Below are 25,334 nucleotides of genomic sequence, written 5' to 3'. Positions count from 1 at the left end.
AGGGCTGGAGGGAAGGTGTTCTGAGATTTGGTTTTATTTCTCATTACCCTGGTCTGGTTGATTTGTAATAAATTGAGTTAATTTTCCCCAAGCTGAGTCCGTTTTGCCCGTGATGGTAATTGGTGAGTGATCTCTCCTGTCCTTATCTTGACCCACAAGCTCTTTGTTATATTTTCTCTCCCCTGTCCAGCTGAGGAGGGGGAGTGATAGAATGCCTTTGGTGGGCACCTGGCGTCCAGCCAGGGTCAACTCACCACATCTATCTACCAAATAATCCCTGTGAGGAACAAAGAAATCTCTGCATGCCAGCAAGGGAGCTTACACAATGGGATTTCAGTCTCACCTGCTCTGATCAATCTGGTAATCTCACCTGCTCTATCTGGTAAAGCCAGTAGGATAAAATGCAAAAAGTAGAAATGCAAATTTCCTCAGCCACAGTGCTCAGACAGCAAGAATCCAAAATAACCCAAGGTCAGATTTCCTGGAACTCAGCTGCAGAGGGCACGCACTTGAGCGTACAACCCTCTGCCATTCTCGTATCTCCTGATTCTCTCCAGGCCACTGATTTACATCTCCCACCTGCTGGGTAATCATATGCTATCTATCAGTAAGATTTGTCCTCACTGTCATACGGATTGCTGTTTTTAAACTCTGGATTGTTGAAGTCCAAAATCTCAGGTGACTACCCTCCGATACAGTTCCAGTTGTAATCTGCAGTTTCTAGTTGCCTGAGACAGGAGTGTACAGTCTTGCGTGGCAGGTGTTTTGAAAGGATTTTCTATCTCATCTTGTTGCTTTTCAGCAGTCAGATGAAAAATTTCTTGAGCATCTGGGATGACATATATTTGAGGTTTTACACTTAGTCAAAAAAATATTTATCCAACAGATGGAAACATGATAAACTAGTCTCTAAAGTAAGCATGCCTTTTGAAAATCTCATGCCTGAGTCAACATCCATAGCTGGAAGTAGACTGTTAAAATTTCAAGTGTCATTGCACACAACTGAGAAAATGTCAGAATCAATCCTCCTTCTTCTTTATATAAAAAAATGTGTTTATAACCTAAGAAACATATGGGTAATCTGAGTAATTGAGAAAAATCTAGTACCTTACAGGAGCTATTTATACACAGGATGAGTCAAAATTACATTTGCTTTACGTACTGTAATAAATTAATCCAATCTTTGCAAAAATCCTCAATAAGACCTGATCTACAATTAAGTTTTTGCCATCCTAGACAGGTTGGCTAAAAGGATAACAAAAAAAATCACAACCCTACTCAGTACTTTTATGCAGCAATGTGCTCCATAAAGACATAACTGTATTTGAGAAAAGAAAATTGGGTTTGAGTTTATTTTATTAAGCTGCAGAGGCAAATGAGTTATCTGTTTAAGTTGTTTTTAAGCAAGTGGGGATTGCCAATATAAGCACAGAAAACTACAGTAGGAAACAAACTGAACACTGGACCTAAACTAAACAACAAATTTAACGTTGGTCATCTTTGATATTTGGTTCCAGATATGAACTATGCAGACAGAATTTTTATGTAACTACTAAGAGGTGGTACAGCTGTGTTTGTATCAGCAGGCGCAAATACTACCTCAATGTCCTTTACTACCATCACATATTGTGGCCTCAGAGTCACAGAGAACTGGAAAACTTTCTGGGCATGTAGACATATAAACTCTTTCCTAACAAAAAATTAGTCACCCTAACATTTTGATTGTAGGACTTAATCAGAAACCACAGGAAAAAAATGATGCGACATTTCATCCTGAAGAGCCTTTTGTCAACAGTTATTCATGGAGGTAAAGTTCAGGAAAAATTGCTTTCTACTTCCTCAGTGATAACATTTATGAATATCATAAATTAGATCATAAGAGTATCTTTAAAGCTTTTGTTCTACTTCACTGGAGTTTACACATTATCTGTACATAATATATTAACCAAATCAGTAAGTATAACCTGTATATATTACCAGAACATACCTGTCTTTATTCTTCACACTTTTTTTTTTAATTTAAATATGTACTGCTGCCTTCTGGAATAGAAATTAATGAAAATTATCTTCTTAAGACTTCATAAACATGACCATGCACTTGGAAATCAATTATTTCTGTAACACCTAATTTTTGGTAAAATAACTTCCACTCTTATGCAGGACCTTCAACTTGACAGAAGTCAAATATCACCTTGAAGAAAAAAAAAAAAGGCAGCACAAAATATGTTGTCTTTTACTACTGAGAAAAAACCCAAAGTATTTTCTACATGAGTTCTTCAGTCATCAGAATATATTATTTTGAGATTATAGGCTATGATCATTCTGTTAAGGTTAGGGCAAAACATTTCAGAGGTGAGTGAAATTAGGATTTTAAAGTGTACTAGGCTTATACAAAAAAGTTGATTTCCAAAAATATCGAGTCAGTTTCCTTAAGAACTCAAAATCCTCAACTTTAGTGATCTTGACTGTTTAGTACTTCTGAAAACTGCAAGGACATTTGCCTTAGACATACACACCCCACACACCCCCAATTAGTAATTACTTCCAAAAGTGGTTTTTTTACTTGTCCAAATACAGACAGTAGAACAATTAGCAAATGTTTCTGGTTTGCAACAACTTTACTTTGCCTTTACTTGTATACATCTGTCACATCTGTCGTAAGACTTCACTTATCCAGGATATAGCTAATGATGTGCTTTTGAGTAGCGTATACATCTGCACATGAACTAAGTGTATTGTATCACGTGTATCTAAATGCACGAGTGTATCTGAGAGTCATCTATTCAATTACATTCACACAAATTTCAATAAACAGAAATCTTTTGGGTCCAAATCTTTTTTTCTGGATCTCGCTTATTGATACTGCCTACTTTTCAGATCAAACAATTAAGCCCAGGTAACTTAAATTCTGAGGCAATTCCTATTTTTTATATGCTTTAGTTTGCAGACTTAATAAGTTTTTTTTCTTAACATATAAACATACCTTTTGTGATGATTTCTGCTTTTACTTGTAATTGTCCAATTACAATTGGAATATACTTCCAATTGTAATTGAAGTTAAATAAGTTTCACAGAATAAACTAAGTTTCACTAGATCACAGCCCTCTGGAACTAGTGACGTTATACTCAAGCACAAAGAATTTTTCCCCAGGAAAGTCTCTCTGAGTTCTACAGGGCTGCGCAGTGGATAATTTTTGTAAAGGTGAGTACTTGTGGGGTCAGACCTCAGGACATAATGTTATACTTTCTTCTTCGCTGCTTTCTCAATAAAGGTGCTTTTAACCTGCGTATTACACTTACTCATTGCCATAAATTGTCTCATTGCACAGAAATTTTTCTTCTCCTCCTTCTGTATGCAAAATTTTAAAGTAACCTGATTTCATCATCAGACACACTGAGGAGCTCTCAGAGGTGTCACACATATTTCAGCAGAACTAATTCACCATCTTTACAGCGCTGCTGATGGATGTTTCAGCCTTAAATGTGTATTGAGAGCCACCATTTCTCAAAAGGCTTCAGAAGAAACGTACTTTTAAGCTTCATTTCAATCAATAATAATGAACAAAGATGACATGGGCAAAAAATGTAGTGTAGTTATTTGTTCTCATAGGTATCAATTCAGCTGGCAGTTAAATTCCTGACCCTCTCCATTGCAGTTATCCTATGAAAAGTGGGAGGAGGGAAATGCCATTTTTGTATTTTACAGTGACCTTTTTTTTTTAACCATAGTTACTTAGCTGCTGCATACATATGAACAGGCAGAAAGATCCAGAAAATCAGACCGGGAGTTGAAGAGAATACAAAGGCCTGCAGGGAATTAATTAATTCCTACATATGCCATAGCCTTTTTTCAAAAAACAAGCCTGAGGGACCAAGTAGCACTTAATAATCAAGCAATGGTTAGAATTACTCAGGCCCTACATACAATCAAAAAGTAGATGTTCACAGTAAGATATCAAAGCTCAAATGCTCAGGGGTCAGAGACTTTTCAAATGTGTTGCACTAGACTATACTCTTCTTTCCCAAATGAGAGGCTGAGGATGGTCACAGAAACCTAGCAGAATTTAAAAACCTCTCCAACTCAAACAAATGAAACGCTGCTTACCAGATCTTAAAATCAGCAGTATGATGAAGGGACTTCCAAGTCAGGGATTTCTGCTGAGTTCTGAAGAAGATATCAGTTCTCTTGGCCAACTCCCTCAATATGTTATGGCTCCTAACCCCTTGATAGCTCTGCTGCCAGCCTTTCCTAATCTGCAATCATGGGTTGCCAAAACCTGCTTTAGACTGTACTCTGGCAAAACTCCCACTGACCAGCAGACATGCTGACATAGTGCTGAAGGAAGTACCACATGTGGACCACCAATATATAGTGGTTCAGAAAAGGGGAGAGAAAGTTTGAGTTTAAAGAATGCTCATTTTACACGTATTTTTTTTAATACAATTTTTTGGTTACGGATTGATTTCCTTTACATAAAGCCAATAATACTCATGTTTAAAGCTACATAAATGCTGCACCTATAGCGCTAAGGTTGTAAAAACTTTGGTAAGAAATTGCTATATAGCTCACTACCTCTGCTCACTTGATCAATTACTTATTTTTAGCAACATCTGTGTATTAAATGAAATGGCCTCTGTCTTTTTGTTTTTACCTATGTTGTATGTACTACATTACCAGTTTCCATTGAGAACCATGCCAAACATAAGTACAATAAAGCATTGTGCGTTCAGTTATTTAAACAGAGTTTGAACGCTTAAGATGTAGGGTTCGATTCCATTGTGCTTTAGTATTCCATTATTAGGCTACCTCATGAAAATGAATGTATTCACTGCTCAGAGCAAGTCCTGCTTCATCTGAATAAGACTGCAGAATCAGCCTCCTCATATCATCTTTCCTCATGGGCTTCTATGCTAGAGCTCCTGTAGACAACCGCAGTCTCAGAAGACAAGCCTTGGCAAGAAATCCATAATTCTACTATTTTCACAAATGTTTGAATTACATAACCTTCCTCTGTTCCATCATTATTACAGAACTATCATATTTCTCTGTATTCACGGCTGTAGTATTTTACAGTAACAACTCAGAAGAAAAAAGGTAGCAATAGTCTCACTGTATTGTCTGCACCTAATGCTATAGAATTAAGTCATGTACTGGATTTCATGCAAGGTCCTAAATTTACCAGTTTTCAGATTGTGGAGAATACAAAATTTTAGATCAGGGCAAGTTCTTTTAGTTGTAGCTTTATAAAAAGGTAAATAGTGAAGGCTTTCAAACAGTAAAATCACATATATAGAAGATATATTTCTGTCCATGTACACTCCATTTTAATTTTGAAACAGAATGTCATCACTTACCAGGTTAGTCCTTTGTTACTAACTTAACAAGCAGCTTCCACTGTGGACACCCTTATATTCTATCATGTTTCCCTCTCTCTCATCCTAGCACAGAGAATATATACTGGCATAATTTTTTTCAGCATCAGTGAATATAGAGATAATTTGTTTTCAAAGGGGAGAAGGTACTAATTCCCTACAGTCTGGCTGAATGTTAGCTTTTCAAACCATCCAATCAATGGATGCATCTACATGAGTCTGTAAGTTCAGACCAGGAGTAAACTTTTGAAGTGAATCTCCTGTTCATTCCCTCTTACCTTTGTTTCACACAGCACAGATCAGAGAGTACAACTAGATATCCCCCAAATGAAACAAAGCTGAAAGATGCACTCTCCAGAGCATCTAATGTGCTGCAACTATTAATGGACTTTCAGTTCGCAGGAGCAAACCGGAGCTAGTTCAAAGCAGATTCCCTCCTTTCCCCCCACTCACATATAATGTGGATGTCAGGTTCTCAGCACCAACTACAGATTGGATCTTACTGCACAACACTAGTTGCTAATGTAGACACGGGCAATATTAGCTCAGGGCAGTGGGGAGGCTGGAGCACAGCAGGATATTTTGCACAGCAGGATATATTTCCTTCTTCCATCTCAGCTTTCCTCTTAATAAAATTTCCTTTGATGAAATTATTTTTAAAATAGATCTTTTTGTTTGCATAGGAGGAATGGGTGCAAGTTAGATTCATGTACGTCAGGAGGTTCAAGATGGAAAATCCAAGTTCTAGCAATCACAACCTGGTATGTTACAGGCATGTACATGCATGTTATCTGCATGTACAAAGATGAATATACTGAATGTGTGGTTTACATAGTTCTTTTTATCATGTTTAGAATCTGCTATCATGCTTATACTGTGACTCCAACACATTTTACCTAAAGTTTAAAAACCTATGTACTCATTTCAGACTATTTTTGTGGCAAACAGCTTCATGTCTCCATTGAAGCACCATAAAAAAATGCAGGTTTAGAAATCACAGCTAAATCAGTGAGAAAGAACTAAGAAATCTGAAAGATTAATAAAATGCACTTATTTAGTCTGGATATGAACTTACGATTGAAATGAGGTTTGCCGCTTTTAAAGCAATGTATGCTATTTCCACATGTTCTGTGTCCTCCGCTACACGGTCTGCCTTCTTTGTGCACTCAGTCAACTGATACGTGATGACCACAAACTGTCACGTGGGCTAACCTGAGCAATAGTGTGCTATCACTGCCACCAGTACACTCCAAGTCCCCACTTGGCCCCAGCCTGTGTTTCCCTTCACTCAACAAAACTAACAATGTCTGTCACAGTACAAACACCTGTGTCTATGCTACTTCCAGGAGGGCAAGACTCAGAGGGCTTCAGCATCTCCCTTCCGATCTCCCACATACTTGGCACAGCTGACAGCACCACTAAAACACTAAGTATAGTGCAGACCTACAGCTTTTCTTCATCTCCTCAACTGTACTTGCCAGATTGCCTCAGTTACTAAATATGGCAAGTGAGATTGAAGAGGTGAGAAAAGCAGTGGTGCTGTGTAGGGAAACGCAAATAATAGCAGTGCTATGACAGCAAAGCAGAAAAAAGGGTTTAAACCCTACCTCCACCTGAAGCCCCATTCCATGGGATCACCCACAGCATGCAATCATTCCTATTTTTAAATGCTATATTTTCTAACATGAGTCAGTTACCAATCTATTTCTGATCTGAACAGGAAGGACAGCAGAACAACTTTAATCACCGCTGAACCAAAATTAGAACAAAAAATGGATCAGTTCAGTTGCTTTATTTATACTAACCAACTGTAGGTGTACCTATATGAGCCAGTCAGAATAAAGAGTATCCATAAGCTCCTTCTGTAGATACTGAGGATCAGAAGCTGGTTTAAAGTGTAATTCCAAACACAGAACTAGGTGTTGGAAGAGGCCTGTTCTGTCCAAAGCTTTTACTTAGAAAACTGGCTAAGTAATTCAGCCAGCTAAATTAAGTAATCATCTAAGGGGTGGTGACAGTAGCATGCCTAAGCAATGCCTGTAAGATTCACCTCCTCGTCACCTTGGTTTCATTACGGTGTTTGTGTGGATCTAAGCACATTGAGGCCCTGACAGAGATGGGAGCTTCTAAACACCAGTATAGAACAGGGCAGCAAGTTGAACGTGAGTCAGCAATGCACTTCTGCAGTGATGAAGGCAAACCACATACCCGACTGCATTAGCACAAGCATAGCTACCATATTGGGGGAAGCTATTATTCCCCTTTGCTCAGCACTTGTGAGGCCACATCCAGAATACCCTTTACTGTAATACTGTGTCCAGGTTTGGCACTCAGTATAGGAGAGAGAAAGACAAACTGGAAGGAGTCCAGAGGCAGCCTCTGCCAATGGCTAGGGGACTGCAGCACATTACATGAGCTGAGACTAAGAGAACTGGGTTTGTTTAGCAAGTAAAAAAAAAAAAGCTGCGAGGAACCTCAATGCGGTTTTCTACCACCTAGAGAACAGTTACAGAGAAGACAAAAGCAGACTTTTTCCAAGGTGCGCAAGGAAAGAACAAAAGGCAATTCTGACTGTGCACAAGGAAAAAAATCTTCACCATGAGAGTGGCTAAGCACTGCGGCAAGGCCCTGGAAAGGCTGCACAAACTCCATCTGTAGAGATTTTCAAAACTAAACAGGACAAGGTCCTGAGCATCTGCAACTAACCATGCCTTGAGCAGGACTGTGAACTAGATGACCTCCACACATCCTTTCTGACCTTAATTCTACAATTCTAAAGCTAAGACTCCCACATCACATGTAGGAATATACATGTTAAAAGCATGACATGAACTGGTTAAAAATCAATATAAAATAGCTTAAAAAAAAAGGTCATGCCAATGTGTGACATAAGAAGCCTTTTTCTCCATGGCAGAACAGTAATATTCTAGCTGTAAAAATGACACTGAAGAAAAGAAGAATAAATCCTTAGTAATAAGACTATGATGTTATTGAGGACATATTATTAGACGATCAACAAAATAAGCTGGATGGCACTGGAAATGCAATCAAGCACCAAGATGGCAGATATGAACTCATTAAAATATTAAATGTATAAGCTTTGTTAAAACTGCAGAAAGACTGCTGTCTGTACAATCTGCTGAAGCCCTGCTGTTGGTTTTTCAAACTAACTCATCTGTCTCATAATTCCTTTGGAAAACTTGCAAACAGAGAATTACAATAATCAAAATCTTTCAGAGACATTAATAAAAATATGGAGGTATCCTGATGTAAAAAGATATAAATTGTAGTGGTTAATATATAAATAGGTCTTCTTTTAATAGCCCAAAATACAAAAGTAATTTTCAGCACCAAGGCTGCCCTTAAAGCTAGTTGCACGTGAAGGAAATACATGTAAAAAGGGGGAGGGAAAAATCTGTGTCTTTTTCCAAGCTGTTTTGACTACTAACAACTCAGTTTCAAGATAAATTCAGTATGCATAATATATGCAGCATGTTTACATTTGGCATTTACAGCTGCACTTAGGTAACTATAGATAGATATATGTATAGATAAGCATAGGGTCAGTCATTGATACAGCAAACTGCTTAACACAAAGATGGAGATTTCTTGTTTAGTTGCCTAGCAATAAGATCTGACTCCTGGAAGCTAACAAATACTGATTACAGAATGGAACAAAATTATTTAATGTATCTAATGTATCATACAGAAAGGAACATAAGGCTATTGAAGAAAGGGAAATGCTAGGCCAGAAAAAAATCAATCCAGTGAAATCTATTCCAGGAATATGTGATATGAAGAAACTACAATATCTAAATTAAAGAAAGCTTCAGTCTGCTCACTCTGTCAATATTTTTTATCGTTCTTCTTCTTTTAGCAGAAAGTCTAATTCCATCTTGGCTAATGGATCTGGCTTTTGAATTGCTGTGTTTAACTTTGTCCAGCCCCCTCAATAGTGTTTGGAAGCTGGAGAGAGAGAGAGAGAAAGATTTTTAAAAATTGAACTGCATGAACATGATGGCATTTCTCTTCATGGAAAACACAGTATGATACTAATGGAAAGTTTGATGACATTTACTACACTGGTGGAGAGACAGTAAGTCCACACGTGTGTCTTATTTGTTATGAAGAGCTATAAAATTGCACTGAGGCCTTTTAACACATTTATAAGGTCTCTTCTCTCAGTTCTTTCAATATTACAATTTTTTTCTCTCAGTACTTCGGAGGTAGAACAGGAAGGTCACAAGCCAAGGATAGGTAGTATACTACAAGTCCAGCACAGATTGGAAGTACGTACTTTTTGGAGCAGTACTGACATTGATCTTTTTCCCTTATAATCTAAATTTAAATAGTCTACATTAAAACTGGGAAAACAGAGGCCACTGGATTGCATTCCAGCATTATAAGCAATGTGGACTTGTAATGCACTATTCACGCATTATTTAAACTTGAAGGAAGACATGCGACTCCTCTTCCTGCCATTTCCAACCTTTCTTTAAAATATTCTTTAACAAAGCCTTTAAAACAGTACTTCCCAAGATCTGCTCCTCTTGGAACTGTCACTTAACAGTATTCCACCTGCTTGGGACAGAAACAGTCATAAAATTTCTCTCGTATCCTGTCACACCAGCATAAATCTAGAGTAACTCCACAGACTTCCTGTGTGACGCACTTACCTGGGGTTTGTCTACACAAGGAAGTAAACATAAAGAAAAACCAGCCTCAATTCAGACCACCATACCAATTCTGAACTAACTCCCAATATAAACATTCTTACCACACAGAAAGCAAAGGCAGCTTTTCACACTTTGAGTATGGATTAAACTACTTTGAACAAAGACAGTCATAGTAAAATCCAAAGGTGTAATCACATTCCACAATGCAGTGCTTTACAAAAATAAATTAAAGTTTCAGTATCAGAAGCAGCATATCGTCCATCTAGTCATATATATCCTGCTTCTAAAATGTTCTCTGATTTAATTTAGGGGTAGTTTTAGATACTGTATACAGCTTTGCCTTTTGGCATAAAAATACCCTTTCACTGTCCATAACATACATTTGTATACAGAATATCCCAAACTTCGTAATTAAACAGCACTTATTTTTCCATTAAGACAATGCCTTTATTTCTCAATCTTCCTTCCCCAGTTGCAGAGACTGCTATACAGACTAATTACCTACATCTTCATTTGGTCTTGCACTGTGGCCCCTATGTCCTTGTTACAGTAGTGTGAAACATGCTTAAACGGGACATAAATTATAATTACTACATGAAAGGTCTTAATAACACAGGAATTTACAGTATTGATTTTTCTATGTTGTTCAGACACTACAGTGATAGAAACTACACACATATCTAGAAAAGCAAAAGCAGACAAAAATGAAGGACACACAAGTGAAGATTTTGACATATGAATCATGGTAAGTAATTCAACCAGTATTAACCTACTGACATGCAAATTGATTTGTTGTTTCATTACAGTACTTTCTGTATAATAGTAATTTACAGATTTCTAATAATTGAATCACCTATGCTCCTACCACCTATATGCTAAAAAGGCTGAGGCACACATCCCTTAGAAGACACTTGCTGTTTACAGAGATCCGTCAACAAAGAACAGATTGTCTGGGATGAAAAGCATTGCTCCTAGGTCTTTCTACACACATCCACAATTTTGCGACTGTAGAAAAACATGCAGTCAACCCCCTCTACCCCTCTACCCCCTAGATCATTGAGTCCAACCAACAACCCAACATCACCATGCCCACTAAACCATGTCCTGAAGTGCCTTGCCTACACATTTTTTGAACACCTCCAGGGATGGTGACTCCACCACTTCCCTGGGCAGCCTGTTCCAATGCCTGACAACCCTCTCAGGAAACAAATTTTTCCTAATATCCAATCTAAACCTCCCCTGCAGCAACTTGAGGCCATTTCCTCTCGTCCTATCTCCAGCCACCTGACAGAAGAGACCAGCACCCACTTCACTACAACCCCCCTTCAGGTAGTTGTAGAGAGCAATAAGGTCTCCTCTCAGCCTCCTCTTCTCCAGGCTCAACAACCCCAGTTCCGTCAGCTGCTCCTCATAAGACTTGTGCTCTAGAGCCTTCACCAGCTTCGCTGCCCTTCTCTGGACACACTCCAGCATCTCAATGTCTTTCCTGTAGTGAGGGGCCCAAAACTGAATGCAGTACTCAAGGTGCAGCCTCACCAGTGCCAAGTACAGGGGAACAAAATAGCTTGAGCTATTAATTTCATTTACATGCACCTGTAATTTGAGCTCTGCTCTTCACTCCATTTTTTAATTTTGATCTCTTTTGATGAGTCACAAGAAATGTAACATAATAAATTTGAACTCTTAATTCATTGTGAATGTAGTACACTGTCTCCCCACTTTCATATTTCCACGTCACTAGTGGCTTAAATATTATTCAAAGATGTGCTGCCAATTACATCACAAAGATCATGTCTAATTTGTAAGATGAATTGAAAGGAACTGGTATTTTTATGAAAATATCTACTTAACAATACTCACCACCTGCAAACAAATCTATGTTGCCAATGTACAAGACGATATATGTTACTTGGTGTATTGTGACAGTAACAGATTATTCTGCATTTCACATTTTTCAACGCTTCACGCTGCACAAGAAACCAAAATACTTCCTGTTCCCAACCAAGATCCAGTAATCCTGGTTACTTATGGTTACTCCATTGTGGACAATGTGAAAAGGAGATGCTCTGGTGAGTATTTATACATGCCCTGTATGAAGTGTGACTACTCTTTTCTATCTTTTTATCTAAATTATGCACCAGTGAATAGCCAAGAAACTGTCTTGGCAATTAAATTTGATAATAAAACATATGTTACGCATATATGTAGCCCCAAACATTTTTTAGTCTGGCCTAATAGCAAAGGTTATCAAGCTAAATGCACCATAAATTCTACTCACAATATCATAAGCAAGGTAGTAATGCCACTCGTTCTTCAATTAGATGTCAGTATGGTATACGCTGCTTATTTTCTTCCTTTTTTACCACCCAAACTACAAACCTTGCTTTCACTGTCTATTTCTAAAATTTCTTTCAAAAATTAGTAATTATAAGGCCTGCATAAATCCTGCAACTGCATAACAAAAAAGACATTTTGGTGCAAGCATATTTTGTATACTTGTACCTACAGATTTGGAGATTTAAACTCCCTGTCTAAGTAACCATACTTAAACCTGAGATAAAGCAAGTTGTGTACTCTCTCTCTGTAAGTAGGAAATACCCATCCCACTTTGTGTGTTTGTTGTCCTCTTAGCCAGGTACACCTCAGGCATATCCTGCCTGTAAGGCAAGATGTTGTCCTTCAAGAGCACCCCTTTGAATTCTCCCTCTTAAAAAACAGTCAATGAAAGCAAGAACCAGTATTATAGTAGTCTGACCATATTTTTTTAATTACAGATAGTTACAGTTGTTATCTGTAATAGGTTATAACACCATACAAAGGAAATAGCATCATATGAGGCTAGATCATCAACTGACATCAAAAGAAGGCCAACAGTGTTCTCAGTTCTTTTTTTTTCCAGGCAGCCCTAGTTGCATTAGAAGTGATTTTCCTTCAAGAGCTCAGTGACAGCAATTCTGAGAGGGGACAGCAGAAGTGACAATTTTGCATCTTGTAAAAGAACAAACAGTTTGAAGGATCACTGACAACCCTTTTAAGATCAGCTCTAGCAAGACTGAGGAGTGAGCCTTCTGACATCAGTTTTGTTTGTTTACTTTCTGGTAAAGTTTGTAGCTGCAAAAGCTTCTTTTGAATCCTGAGGTTCACTGATTCTGAGACTTTGCTGGCCTAGAGTATAAATACTGAAGCAGGGGTTTTTTCTCTTTTTCTTGATAGCTGGCTAAACCCCAGGGAAAACAATGAATGCTTCTTAGTAATATTTACAGGGATTGGAAATAAAAATATATTAAATTTCATCAGATATAATAAATAGATAATATTCTTGATATGAATTCATATCTGAAAACATAAATACCATAGTGATGTTCTGCATTTTTTCAAAGAAGCCTGAATACTTTTTTTAGATTCTTTCTCCCTAAAACACGCAAATTAATGAAATAGCAGTTTGAATAAAGGAGCAATAATTGACTGATCAAATTTTGCCATACCAACTAGGATGTGTTTTCTGTTGAAATATCCTTGATAGTGATAACTTTTAACTTGTGAAATCCATCTGTCCTGCAAAGATCTGTGGAAAGAGACCACTATCAGAATGGAGGAAGTCACTAGTGAGTTTAATATATCAGCAACACAAATATCAGATCTTCAAATGCTGTTTATTACTCAGAACTTCTGCAGATCTGGGCAGTCACTGGACCTGAACATGAATTAGCATTTCTTTAAAAGACTTTTTTTGTTTTTATTTCCATTGAGAAGTGACAACGATCTCCAGCAAGTATAGAGTTAAATTTCCTGTTCCACTTTCACACAGGTGCTCAAGGTAGGGTAAAGAGGCCGCATTGAACTAGATAAGATTACACTCAGACATTTAGAGGGTTTATGCAACTTTGATAAGAGGAGAGAAAAGACTTCAGAAGTCCAAAACATAGCTGCTAGAAGGTAGAGTACATGCCCAGTTGGGTTGGGTTTTTTTTGCCTGTATTCTATCTGATGTTTCTGTAGCAGTTATAATACAATTAGGGCAGGATGAAGCTTGTTACAGATAAAATCTGTCTTCTGTAACTTGGCTTCTACTGCTTTGCAACTTTTGCTAACACAGTAAAGAAATAACAGTTAGAGAGGAGCACTCCGCTCCCAAAGCTCACCTCCAGTCAATTCAAATGGAGTATAACTGTTCTTGGCATCTTTCTGTGCCTTGCCTCCTCATGTTGTACTGCTCCTAACAATTCACAGAGTGCAAAGCAATCATCAGTCCCTTTAAGTGTAGTCTTCTTAAAGAAAGTATCTTTTCTGCGAGTGACTCTCTTGGCAATGAATTATCTGTAGATAACAGCTGTGTGTTAAACAGGAAGGGTATAGTGTTGGTTGATTACAGGTAGGAGGATAGATAATCTCCTACTCATAATATAATCTAGCTTTGTACCAGTTCTTCCTCATCTTAGTCACTTGATGTGACAACACCTGTTGCCTACCAAACTTCATTATCCATTTCCTAGAAAATAATGCTTACATTGAAGAAATTAATGGTATCCATGGTCATTGCTAGGAAAATACAGAGGTTAAGGATGCCACCCAAATCTGTTGTTAAAGAAACAAATGTGCATTATATTTTTACTATTAATTGAAGGGTACAAATATGAAAATAGAGAAGCTGTATCTTTTATTTATGAGGAAAATGTAAGCCAGGAAAAGACAAAAAAGACAGAACAAAAATGAAGTTCATGCTAAATAAAGAACAAATTACCTTTTTCCCGTTTTTAGTACACCCAAACACCATGGTCTATGTCACTAATATTTGTGCAGGAGCAATGTACCATTTGTTTTCCCTTTTGCAAATGTTAATGCTACCAAATAAGCATTTTTTTTTCCATACATATTCTACCTGAAATCAATCCCTTATTCATTCTGACTGCCATGAAAAGTGAAACTGGGAAACACAACTTAGAGTACTGAAAAAGGAAGAGAGTCTTTTATAAAGACTCACAGAATATAGCTATTGTTTCACTCCACTTTAAAGGCAGACAGCTTTAGTCCTTATTTACCTATGTGTGGCAAACTGCTTTACTTAAGTCCTTGGACTCTTCTCTGTGGCTTCTATGTAGATATACACAGGAAAAGTAATCTTAGTTATCTTTTTAAATTACCAGTTACACCATGCTATATTTCTAATCAGACATTCTTATTGCTCAAAATTAATTTGGTTTAACTGTTTTTTTAATTTACTTAGAAAGTGCTTTAATAATTAAAGACACATATTTAAACATTAAAGACACCTGGCTGAAAGTATCCAAGTTCTAATTTCAATTAATCCATAAAGTTTGTGCGTTTGGACTCATGTTCCAGAGTGTTCTCTAGCTGACACATCCTCAGTCTTGTACTTTTTCTATTTGTCACAGTGCTATCATGATTCTATATCTGTTTGGCTAAAAGACATAATGTGAGGATATTTACAGTGTGGTTGCTGGAAGCAGGATGAATGGGGAGCTGGCTAAGAATGTATTTATTACTTAAGAAAATCAGGACCAAGGAAGAGAAGGACAAGTGTAAGGAACATCAGAAAGCTTTTACCAAGCTAACTGAGGATGGAGACACCCTTTGGTAGGAATAGTTTTGACATCATTTGTATATGTTTTAGCTTCTCTAGGTACTTTAGCGCCTTAGAGGAGTAAGAAGCTGAGCTCTTACTGAAGTTTTCTACTGTAGCTTCTAATGTGCAAAGTTGGACAAAGCAAACTGTCTCCTTTAATTAGAACAAGCTTTAACCTTAAATAAATTACTGACTCCTATTTTTCTTAAGCTTTTCCACCAATGTTGTTTAGGAAACAACAGTAATTAACCTGTTATTTTCTAATGGAGCTAGATGAAAATCAGAGTTAGTATATATGAAGCAAGCACCCTATAGCTCTGCTCTCAGCTAATTCTCTGACAGCTGCTGCATTCAATAAATGAGTCAATAAAGTATACAATATGGATAAGATGCTGAGTCAAATTCATCCCTGATAAAACTAACATAAAGTTAGTAGTTACAAGGCTATGTCCTTCTCTGTTTGTTTAGGGCCTAAACAGAGTTCCACTTGCAAAAAATACAGTACTAAGAGTCTATAGAAGGAGTAAAGGCTTTTGATTAGCTCAAGAGTGTTTTTTCTGTCACTCGTTTAAATAGTTCAATCCCAGCAGGCTCAGCTCTCACAGTATCTGAACAATGCTGAAACCAGAAATTATCTAGGAACTTCATCTCTAGAAAATTTTGTAATTCAACTAAATATCATCTCAATCTAGGGATCCAGCTATTTACATCTGAAACAAACATGTGTCTGTGGACAGATGTGTTTAACTTGGATTCACTGTGTGTGGGACTTCTGTTTCAGACACACAGCATGTAAATGCTAAGCCTGAAAGTCTTGCAAAATTAAAATAATTTCAGTAAACCATTTATATTAACCAGAATAACTACCTAGTATGAAGTTATGCTTACTCATATTTTTTCTCTTAAAAAACCAACAACAACAAACAAAACAAAACAAAACAGGAACAAAACCACTTCCTTTTTACCAAGGAAATCCAGGAAAAAAACACCCCAGTTGGAGATTCTTCTGATTACAGGTATTTTACAAATAGGCATACATACAGCTTACCTCCCCCACACCACACCCCCATTCACCTTACAACCCTTCATGAGATTGCTCACCAACCATAATATAGCAATTCCCGCAGCTGCATGTGAGGCTATTGCCAGGTGGCAAGGCCATACTAGCTCAGAACTTGCAGAAGAACTAAGTTTTCATAACCTTTTCTTTTAAAACCTTCCATTTTTACTCAAAAGTGCACAAGAGAGAATCCAGACAAATGGGATCATGTTATTCAAATACATCTCTGAAGTCCTTTTTATGTTTTGTTAATGATGATTCATTTCCTAAGTTTACTAAACTTGTGAAGCTGGCTAATGGGAAATAATTCTATGGTGCTGAAATGACTTGTATTGCCCCAAATAATTAAATATTTTCAATCTGCAGAACACATTTAACATTTTCATTGAATCATAGAATAGTTTGGGTTGGAAGAGACCTTTAAAGGTCAACTAGTCCAACCCCCCTGCAATAAGCAGGGACATCTTCAACTAGATCAGGTTGTTCAAAGCCCCATCCAACCTGACCTCGAATGTTTTCAGGGGTGGAGCATCCACCACCTCTCTGGGCAACCTGTTCTAGCGTTTCACCACGCTCATCGTGAAACATTTCTTCTTTATATCTAGTCTGAATCTACCCTCTTTTAGTTTAAAACCATTACTCCCTGTCCTATCGCTACAGGCCCTACTGAAAAGTCTGTTCCCATCTTTCTTAGAAGCCGCCTTTAAGCACTGGAAGGCCGCAATAAGGTCTCCCCAGAGCCTTCTCTTCTCCAGGCTAAAAACCTCAACTCCCTTAGCCTTTCCTCATAGAAAAGGTATTCCATCCCCCTGATCATTTTTGTGGCCCTACTATGGACCTGTTTAAGTTTTACCGTATGACATAAAATCATGCCACATGAGGCCAGAAATACCTACTGGTTAATAAAAGCTAGATTAAGTGTCAGATCTAGCTTGCTTTTAGTATCTAAGAGTCTTCAGATGTTTGGCCTGATTTAGGTCACATTCTGATAGTGGTTTCGGTTCTCTTCCCCCATCTCTCTTCCCAAAGTAGGTATAAGCAACAATTTGGGTACGAATGGGAAAAAGCCTCCTTTATGCAATTTCTTTAGAAACCAAACTGATTTCACCACAATAGGAGAAAATTACATAATTTCAATGAGTAGCTATATTTGCTTTAAATTGATTAAGGACTAAAGAATGTCAATATAAAAATACTCTACAGAAATGCAGAACAATTTTAACACACTGTAAGTACACTGGATTTAATAAAGGAAACCATAGGTCAAACAATGGAAATGCCGTTCATTGTAATCAAATGCTTTAGTGTTCTTGAACCTATTTTAAAATATAGGTTTGTAATAACATGCTTATATGTACAAGTAATCATCTTTTTATATTAGGGGAAGATTTTGAACTTTTCAGACAGTTAACTAGGTAAAACACAAGGACTTCACTGACTTCCAAAAGGTTAACCCAGATTTATAACTATTTGCCTGATTTCCCTGTATTTTTGCTTCCTCTTGATGACTGAAAATGCTAAGTAGCTTTTCCTTACCCTTCTTCTAGCTCAAGTGGATCTTTGATCTCTAAATAACAGAAAATCTAGCCCTTACAGTAACAGAGTATTAATGCTATCCTTTGTCATTAATAGCAATTATATTAGTAGCAACCATTGATAACTATTATATGTGAATATTACCTTAAATCGTAAGAAGACACACTACATTTCTGACCATGGAAAAGTAAGGCAAACAGCAGAGTAGCTCACTACATCCAACAAAAGCCCATTTGTACGAGCAACTAAAAGTATATATGTGTTCTGTGGTATATTCCTAGTGTTTCCTACACACACAAACCATGACATAGCATTTTCTGCAATGAAAAAGATGATACAAAATCATTTTGATAATACCAAGTGCAGCATTTTAATAATAGTAAGTAATTTTCTATCCATGCTTCTGAATTCATCAATAATATATTTTTATAAAGATAAGAGTAATGCAATGCAGCTATAGGACACTCTGATGCTCTTCCAACTCAGTCAACTGTAATTTGTGTTCAGCTCAAGTAGGTGTTTATGAATATGATAAGTATTTCATACAGAAGATGACTGCCACAAAGCCACTTAAGCAGGCAGATTACAATGGAATCAAGCCAATACAATTTAAAACTGATACAAGGATTATTACTCCTTAAACACCGTACTATTAAACCACAGAACTCACTAAGACATGATATTGGAGAGGCCTAAAAGGTGTCTAAAATTAGACATTAACACAGAAAATTGAAATACTAATAACTATTAAAATTACAAATTATAGCCATGCTTTAAGGTAATTCAAACAAGAACCGGCAGTGGTTAAGAGAAGGAAAAGCTCTTTTCTCGTCAAATAATGAAAAAGATAAATTTTAAAGCTTTCTTATTTTATTGTAAAGCTGGTGCTAACCAATGTCAGAAACAGAACATTGCAGTACAGCACACTCACTCTGCTGATGCTAAAGAACATGAACAAATCTGTCGTTTTAGAAGATTAGAGAATACAAAAATTTTGCAGCTTACATGTTTCATTGAACTAGACCTGCTGAGAAGACAGTCACTGTTGGGTTTGGTTTTGGGGTTTTTTTTTGGTTTTTTTTCTAAACGATTCTGGGAATACATATGCAATCTTCCTCTTTGAAAGTTATGATTATGCATTAGTACAATTATATCTGCTAAAAATATTCACTGTTCTAAATAGGACTCTGAAAGCAAAGCAAGCTCTACTGTTATAGGCACTGCCTCACTTTCCTTAGTTGCCTGTATAAACATTCGCTGATGCAATATCAGTATCTTGGACATTTGAGTATTCTAAGCAGTTTCCACTGGCTAACTATAAAGTCACACCCCAGATATCTTTCCAAATTTCTGACAAAGAACCACAATAACAGTCCCGTGCAATTGTAACTGCCAGACTAATTGTTATACTGAAGAAATCTCGCAAGTCTTCACGGTCTCAAATAGAGACTAAAGATTTTTTTTGGTTTTTTTAATATACCTGACAAAGTATAAAGGACTGGTTCTGAGCAGCAGGAAATCCAGGTGCTGAGTTAAGGTATAGGGAACAGCATTTCAGAAGACAACTGGACAAAAGCAAAATCATTTGTTTTATTAGATGGAAGACTCACTGAAATCTACTGCAAAGGATGTTCCAAAGAAAGGGAAAAGAGAAGTGACCTCCCAGGTGGTTAGAAGTCCACCACTGTTTAGAAGTGTTGGAATGCTCTTGCCTCAGTGAGTATTGTTAAATCAGTCTCACTAAAAGTCATCTCTACAGATATTCTGAAGTTTAATACCAATATATACTCTGCAAATTAAAATCCTGTGGAGAGCAACCACAAAGACTTCTGCAACACTTTCACACCATCCGTACTATATTGTACAAATTAGGCACATAACCAATATATTAGTGCATTTTTCCAAAAGACAATGCAAACTTCCTGTAATAGTGCATCTGCGCAGTATAAATGGGTTTGCCACTAAGAGCGTTCTTCTTCAGTAGAAGTGCCAAGAAAATTGTTTAAATGAAAAATATAGGTGTCTTTTTCAGTTTGGGTTTGGTTTTTGTTGGTTTTTTTCTCCCCCAGGCCTTTTTCCTACAGTACAGCTCTCCTTGAGACAGACTTCTATCACAGGAAAAACTACATGAGTACATTTGGTTAAATGTTCATGACAGCTGCTTTATCCGTGGGATGGGTCAGGAACTATATATACACCGCTTTGGAGAAAAATGAGGCTCACTTGAAAAGGCAGACTGAAAAACAGTTTGGAAAGTAAGGTACAGGAGGTGATTATGTTGGAGAAATTAGCGTGAAGTAAACTAGGATGTAAATTTTCAGTGAATTACTTTGCAGTAGCTCTCTACATGGATGCTTTGGTTCATATTATATGCATGTCTGTACTACATTAATGGGGCAGTCTACATAAAACCCAACCTAGCTGGATCCACAACCAGCACAGTGATGAGATCCAGTATTTACTGGAGATGGTACAGCGCCACACTGCTACAGCCACCTTGTCATCAGCGCTCTGGAATCTCCACCCAGCAGGGCTCAGCTTTGTAATCACTGCAATGCAACCTGCTACACAGGATAAGTCACGGTGATTCCAGCTTTGCAATAGTAAGGAAAAACTCCCAGTTCTGCAAAGCTCTTTTCCCACATTTTGTGGGTTGTTTTGGTAGACGACAGCAGCCAGTCCAGGTTCTGAGCTATGCCATATGTGCAGCAAGAGGCATTCCTCTTCCTCTCACCCAGATGCTGCATCTGTGGTAGCAACTCCTTTTTCAGTGCCACACAGTCTGCAACACAATAGGTTCCTCATAACACTTTACAGACAACCCTTCTCCTCCAAATAACCAGTGGCAGTGCACTCAGGCTGGAATTATGCATAGATTCTGCAAGTTCAGACTTGCAGAAACAAATCCAGAACTACCACTACGTCAATTGTAAAACAGCTTATTTGAATTAAAGCATCACTGGTGTTCAGGGCAAGTGGAAGACAGAAAGGGGGAAAATACAAAGGTGGGGGTGGAATTTGGACAAGGCACTAAGGTGACTGATAGTTGCAAGGTGATACTGAAACTGATAGCTATTAAATTCCATTTGCTGATCTTTTAATTTTTTTTTTTTTGTGAAGGCGACAAATTGAAAAAAAATTATTTAGGTATATTTGTTACCGAATAATCGTACCAACAATTGGGCTGCTACATTCTCAGACATGAATAATGGTGCCTTGCACATTAGTTTATGGAATTTAAGAAGTAGGTGAGATATATAAAATAGAAGGCATTTCACAACCTTTTTTGTCCTCTGTACTACAGTTCATTGCCTTCATCAATTGTACTAGTGCAGCTGGTGTATGAGGCTGACAAAGCGTGGCACAGATGTGCAGGAAAGCTATCAGCAGCCAAGTGCAGAAACTTCTTAGATTCCCACCTGCCAAAGTCAATGTGAGCTATGGAATGGCATATATCCTGCTGGTCTTAATATAATGCAGAACTAAGTCCTAAAAAACGAATCACAGTTTTAAGAAAACAGTGATCATTTGCTGCTATTCTCTTACCAACCAAATGTTGGGTATTTTTCTGTTGTTATGGTAATAAGTATTTTATAGTATGCTTTAAAATAAACAAAAAAGGTGATGCTTTAATCTGTCAATATGTACCTACCATGTTTTGCAGGTTTTCCATTCTTTTCTCCTCTCTCCCCTGCCACTCCCCAAAAGAAAAATTCTCCTTAATTTTCACTTATGGGGTCTCTGCCCTGAACAGTGTTGGACTGCTTACACTGCATGAGAAAATTCTGCCATGCAATGCAAAACAAAATCCTTGCTTTCACTTCCATTTTTAAGATTTGCAAGTATTTTTATTACTTTTTATTCTGAGAAGGTTTACTTCAACAATATTAACTGGTTTTAATATTGGTTTAAATCTTGGTGACTTTGCTGTTGCCTCTGTGCCCATTGACCCCTTCTTTCAAACTGGATTCCACAGGTTACAATGGAGTTCTGTACAGTTCTGTTCTTACAGATTCACATGCCAGGTCCAAGCTCTTGCAGTAATACGACTATTGTTAAATGCAGGAAAGAGTCATTATATAAAAATTCTGGTGTGTCAAGTACCTGTCGCAGTTATGTTCACCCTTATGTGACACATATGTGCTCAAAACTTACTTTCAGGTAGTTTATTCAAGATTTTCCGTAACACAATCTGATAAGTAAACTGTCCTTAATCCTTACAGGTATGAGATGGGGAAATTTATCTTGAACAAACTTCATCCCACATAAGATGCAATGCAAGAACCCCTGTATGACAGCACCCTTTAGGCCTTGTATAACCCTTGGGACATTGTGGCACACTGTGTTGAAAACATTAGGAATGAGGTTGGCTCTGGGAAACTAAGTTCTGCAATATCATTTGTTTGGACTTGCTGTCTATATGGTTCAAGAGTTGTTACATGTATCACTTTCTCCCAGTCATCTGAATTATGAGTCATGCAAACTGAAAGCGGAAGGCGTACGTGTGAACAAAGCCGATGTGCCTGTTTGTGGAGTTTGTTGTCAGGTTTACTTAGCTCTTGTTTTCTGTCCTGCCCCATCTAGGGCAAATAAGTTTGAATCTTTGGCAAGTCCAGGTAGCTGCTACTTCAGCGACAATCTGGGACTGAGACCTGACAGTTAAAGGATAAAACCTCTCTGGAAGTCTCCCATGACTCAAACTTCCACCTACAGCTAAAAGCCTGGCCATCTTTGTTTTGTTTAACTGAGCAGCAGCAAGAAAACCGCACCAGCTGAGTGCTTAGCATGATAAATACACAAAAATGTCTCTCAAGAATCCTCCTTGTCCATGGGTTGCCTGCAGGACGCCCTGCCACGCACAGGCCAGTTAATAGCTAAAAGCACATGCAGAGATAGAAATAGTTTCCAAACCCAGAAAGCAAACCTGAAATTGGATCCGTACAGCCAGGCTCTTGGAGCTCAAATGGCAAGTCTCCTCCTTCGGATCTGACTGCAAGCTCAGGACTACAGTCTATAATCAGCTAATTTTTTACCTCAACCGAATTTGAAACGTGGTCTGACTGAAGGGAAACCTAGCCTTAAATAAATTTATTAAATAATAAAAAAACCCAAACCCCAAACAAAAAAAACTTACGAGAATACATATATATTAAACTACCCTTCTATGAACGTGACAGAATCAACTGTAACTCACACTCTAGGCCTCTAGAACTGGGGCTCTGTGGTGGTTGAAGCACAGAAGCAAACAGCGAAGGAAAGAGGCAGCCAAGCCGCCGCCATTAACCAAGTACGCCACTTGCGCAAATTTCCCTTTCCTCCTAGGCCCTACCGCTAGCCATGTGGCGTAACGGCTTTGGCGAATACGGATGCTGCACTGCGGCGATGGCACAGTTCAACCAAACTTCCTCCCTCCCCCGCCCACTTCGACGTTAAGGCCACCTCCTTTCTCGGTGGTGATTGGCAAGACGGGCGGAGCCCTTCGCGGCGATTGGCGGTTGCTGGAGGGAGGTGGGGTAGGTTGCGTGAAGGGTAATAAAGTTAGTGGGGCTGTCTCGGTGCGCTTTAGACGCGGCGGCGAGTCGGCTCTCTATGGAGGTGGCGGAGGGAAGCGTTGGGCCGTTGCTGCGCCTGCTGTGGTGACTCGGAGACTCGCCCTGTCTCGCGCGCTCCCCCCTTCCCCTCCCCAGCCCCGGTCCCCGGCTCCCTTCCCCTCCCCCCCCTTCTCTTGCCTTTTCCCCTGCCCTTGGTAGCCGCCGGGACCCGGGGAAGCTGACAAGGCCTTAGGGAAGGTGAGAAATGCGAGAGTGGCGGGAGAGTCATCTGGGGCCGGGAGGGAACGGGTACTGCTGCAGCCGTCGCTTAAAATGGCGGCTGCCCGAAATGGCCGCCATTTTCTGCTCGGCTGCTTCTCTCTTTCTTCCGCACAAAATGGCGGCCCGGCTCGACGGCCTCTCCCGCTGTTTGCTTTCGGATCCCGGGCGTGCTAAGCGAAGAGGTAGAGGAGATCGGCAGCCCCCGCTAGGCGCGGAAGGGAAGCTGAGCAGAAGCGTTTGAGGGTAGAACCGCGTATCTGCAGCGAGGGAGATGGCGTCGGGTAGCGCCGGTTCGTAGCTCTGCCTTTCGGGAGATAAGATCGGCTGGAGGATCCTTGTTTCTAGCTGCGGTGTCTGGGGGCCCCGGGTGCCCGAGAGATTTGCCCTTGGAGGGGAGTAGTTTCAGTACGCGTAGCGGACTGCGGTCTCGGGATCTTCTGGGATCCGCATTGCTGGGGGGGGAGTTGTTTGTTCTCAGGAGTCGGTGGCGAGAGGGTTTTTTTCTTTTTTTTTTTTTTTGTTCATGTACTCTTGTCTGTTTGTCGTGGAAGGGAGAGCGGACTACCGAGGAGCCGTGTCTGTTGGCAGCAGCCTCGCCTCGCCTATGTTTCCTGTTCAGGCTTGGGCGGCGAGTAAAGCGAAGGCGGGGGCGGTGATGCCGGGGGGATACCGACTGCTTCCCCCCTCCTCCCCTTTCCGGGCGGACCGGGGCGGGTGCCGCGAGTGGAGGGCGCCGTTTTGTGCCGGCGGCGAAGGAGCGGAGCCGGCTCACCTCCCTCGCAGAGAACAAAGAGCCGGCCGGGCTCCTGGCGGCGCCTGAGCCTGGAAACGGGCGGCGCCCGCTGGGGGAAGGGGAGGCGGCTCGGTGCGCCCGGAGCCGCCATCTCCATGCGGCAGGGTAGCGCCTGCCTCCTGTGGGGGGCGCCCCTCCCGCTCCCGCAGCCCTTTTGTTCGGCGGCAGCCATGTTGGGAGCCGTTCCTCGTGCCCGCGCCGGCTCCTCCGCCTCGGCGAGCGGCCGGTGGCGGGGTGCGGAGGGCTGCCGGGGCGCGGTGCTAACAGCCGCCGCCTTAGTGGGGAGAGGTGCGTTCTGTTGGGCGTTTCTCAGGCTGGCTTTCCGAGGAGATGACTGTGTGCTTAGTACCATAAGGTCTCGGAGCAGATCTGTGATGGAGCCTCAGAATGCCTGTGGGTCTTTTTTCGTGCTCCCCAGGCGTTTGTATCCCCATGGTTTGCGTTCTGCTACGTGAGCAGTGCAGTGAAATTCTGCTTTCTGCTGCTGTCTTGCAAGCTA

General features: G+C 39.5%; 1 long non-coding RNA gene across 7 annotated transcripts in view; it reads right to left on the bottom strand.

The window, feature by feature from the left end:
- Positions 1 to 23,880, bottom strand: part of LOC142040336 (uncharacterized) — a 348,847-nt gene extending 324,967 nt beyond the window's left edge. For 5 of the 7 annotated variants that reach the window (XR_012653175.1, XR_012653174.1, XR_012653178.1 and 2 more), the window contains exon 1: positions 23,154 to 23,880. This is a non-coding gene — a long non-coding RNA (uncharacterized LOC142040336). Of the gene's footprint in view, positions 1 to 6,448; positions 6,542 to 23,153 lie in introns of those variants that run through there. The other 2 variants (XR_012653176.1, XR_012653180.1) reach the window with 2 other exon arrangements.
- Between the last annotated feature and the right edge of the window lie 1,454 nt (positions 23,881 to 25,334).

This window comes from Buteo buteo, chromosome 16 (genome assembly GCF_964188355.1).
Source record: "Buteo buteo chromosome 16, bButBut1.hap1.1, whole genome shotgun sequence".
Lineage (NCBI taxonomy): Eukaryota > Metazoa > Chordata > Aves > Accipitriformes > Accipitridae > Buteo > Buteo buteo.
Note: the sequence above shows the minus strand (reverse complement) of the source record. Positions and strands in the feature narration are given on the sequence as shown.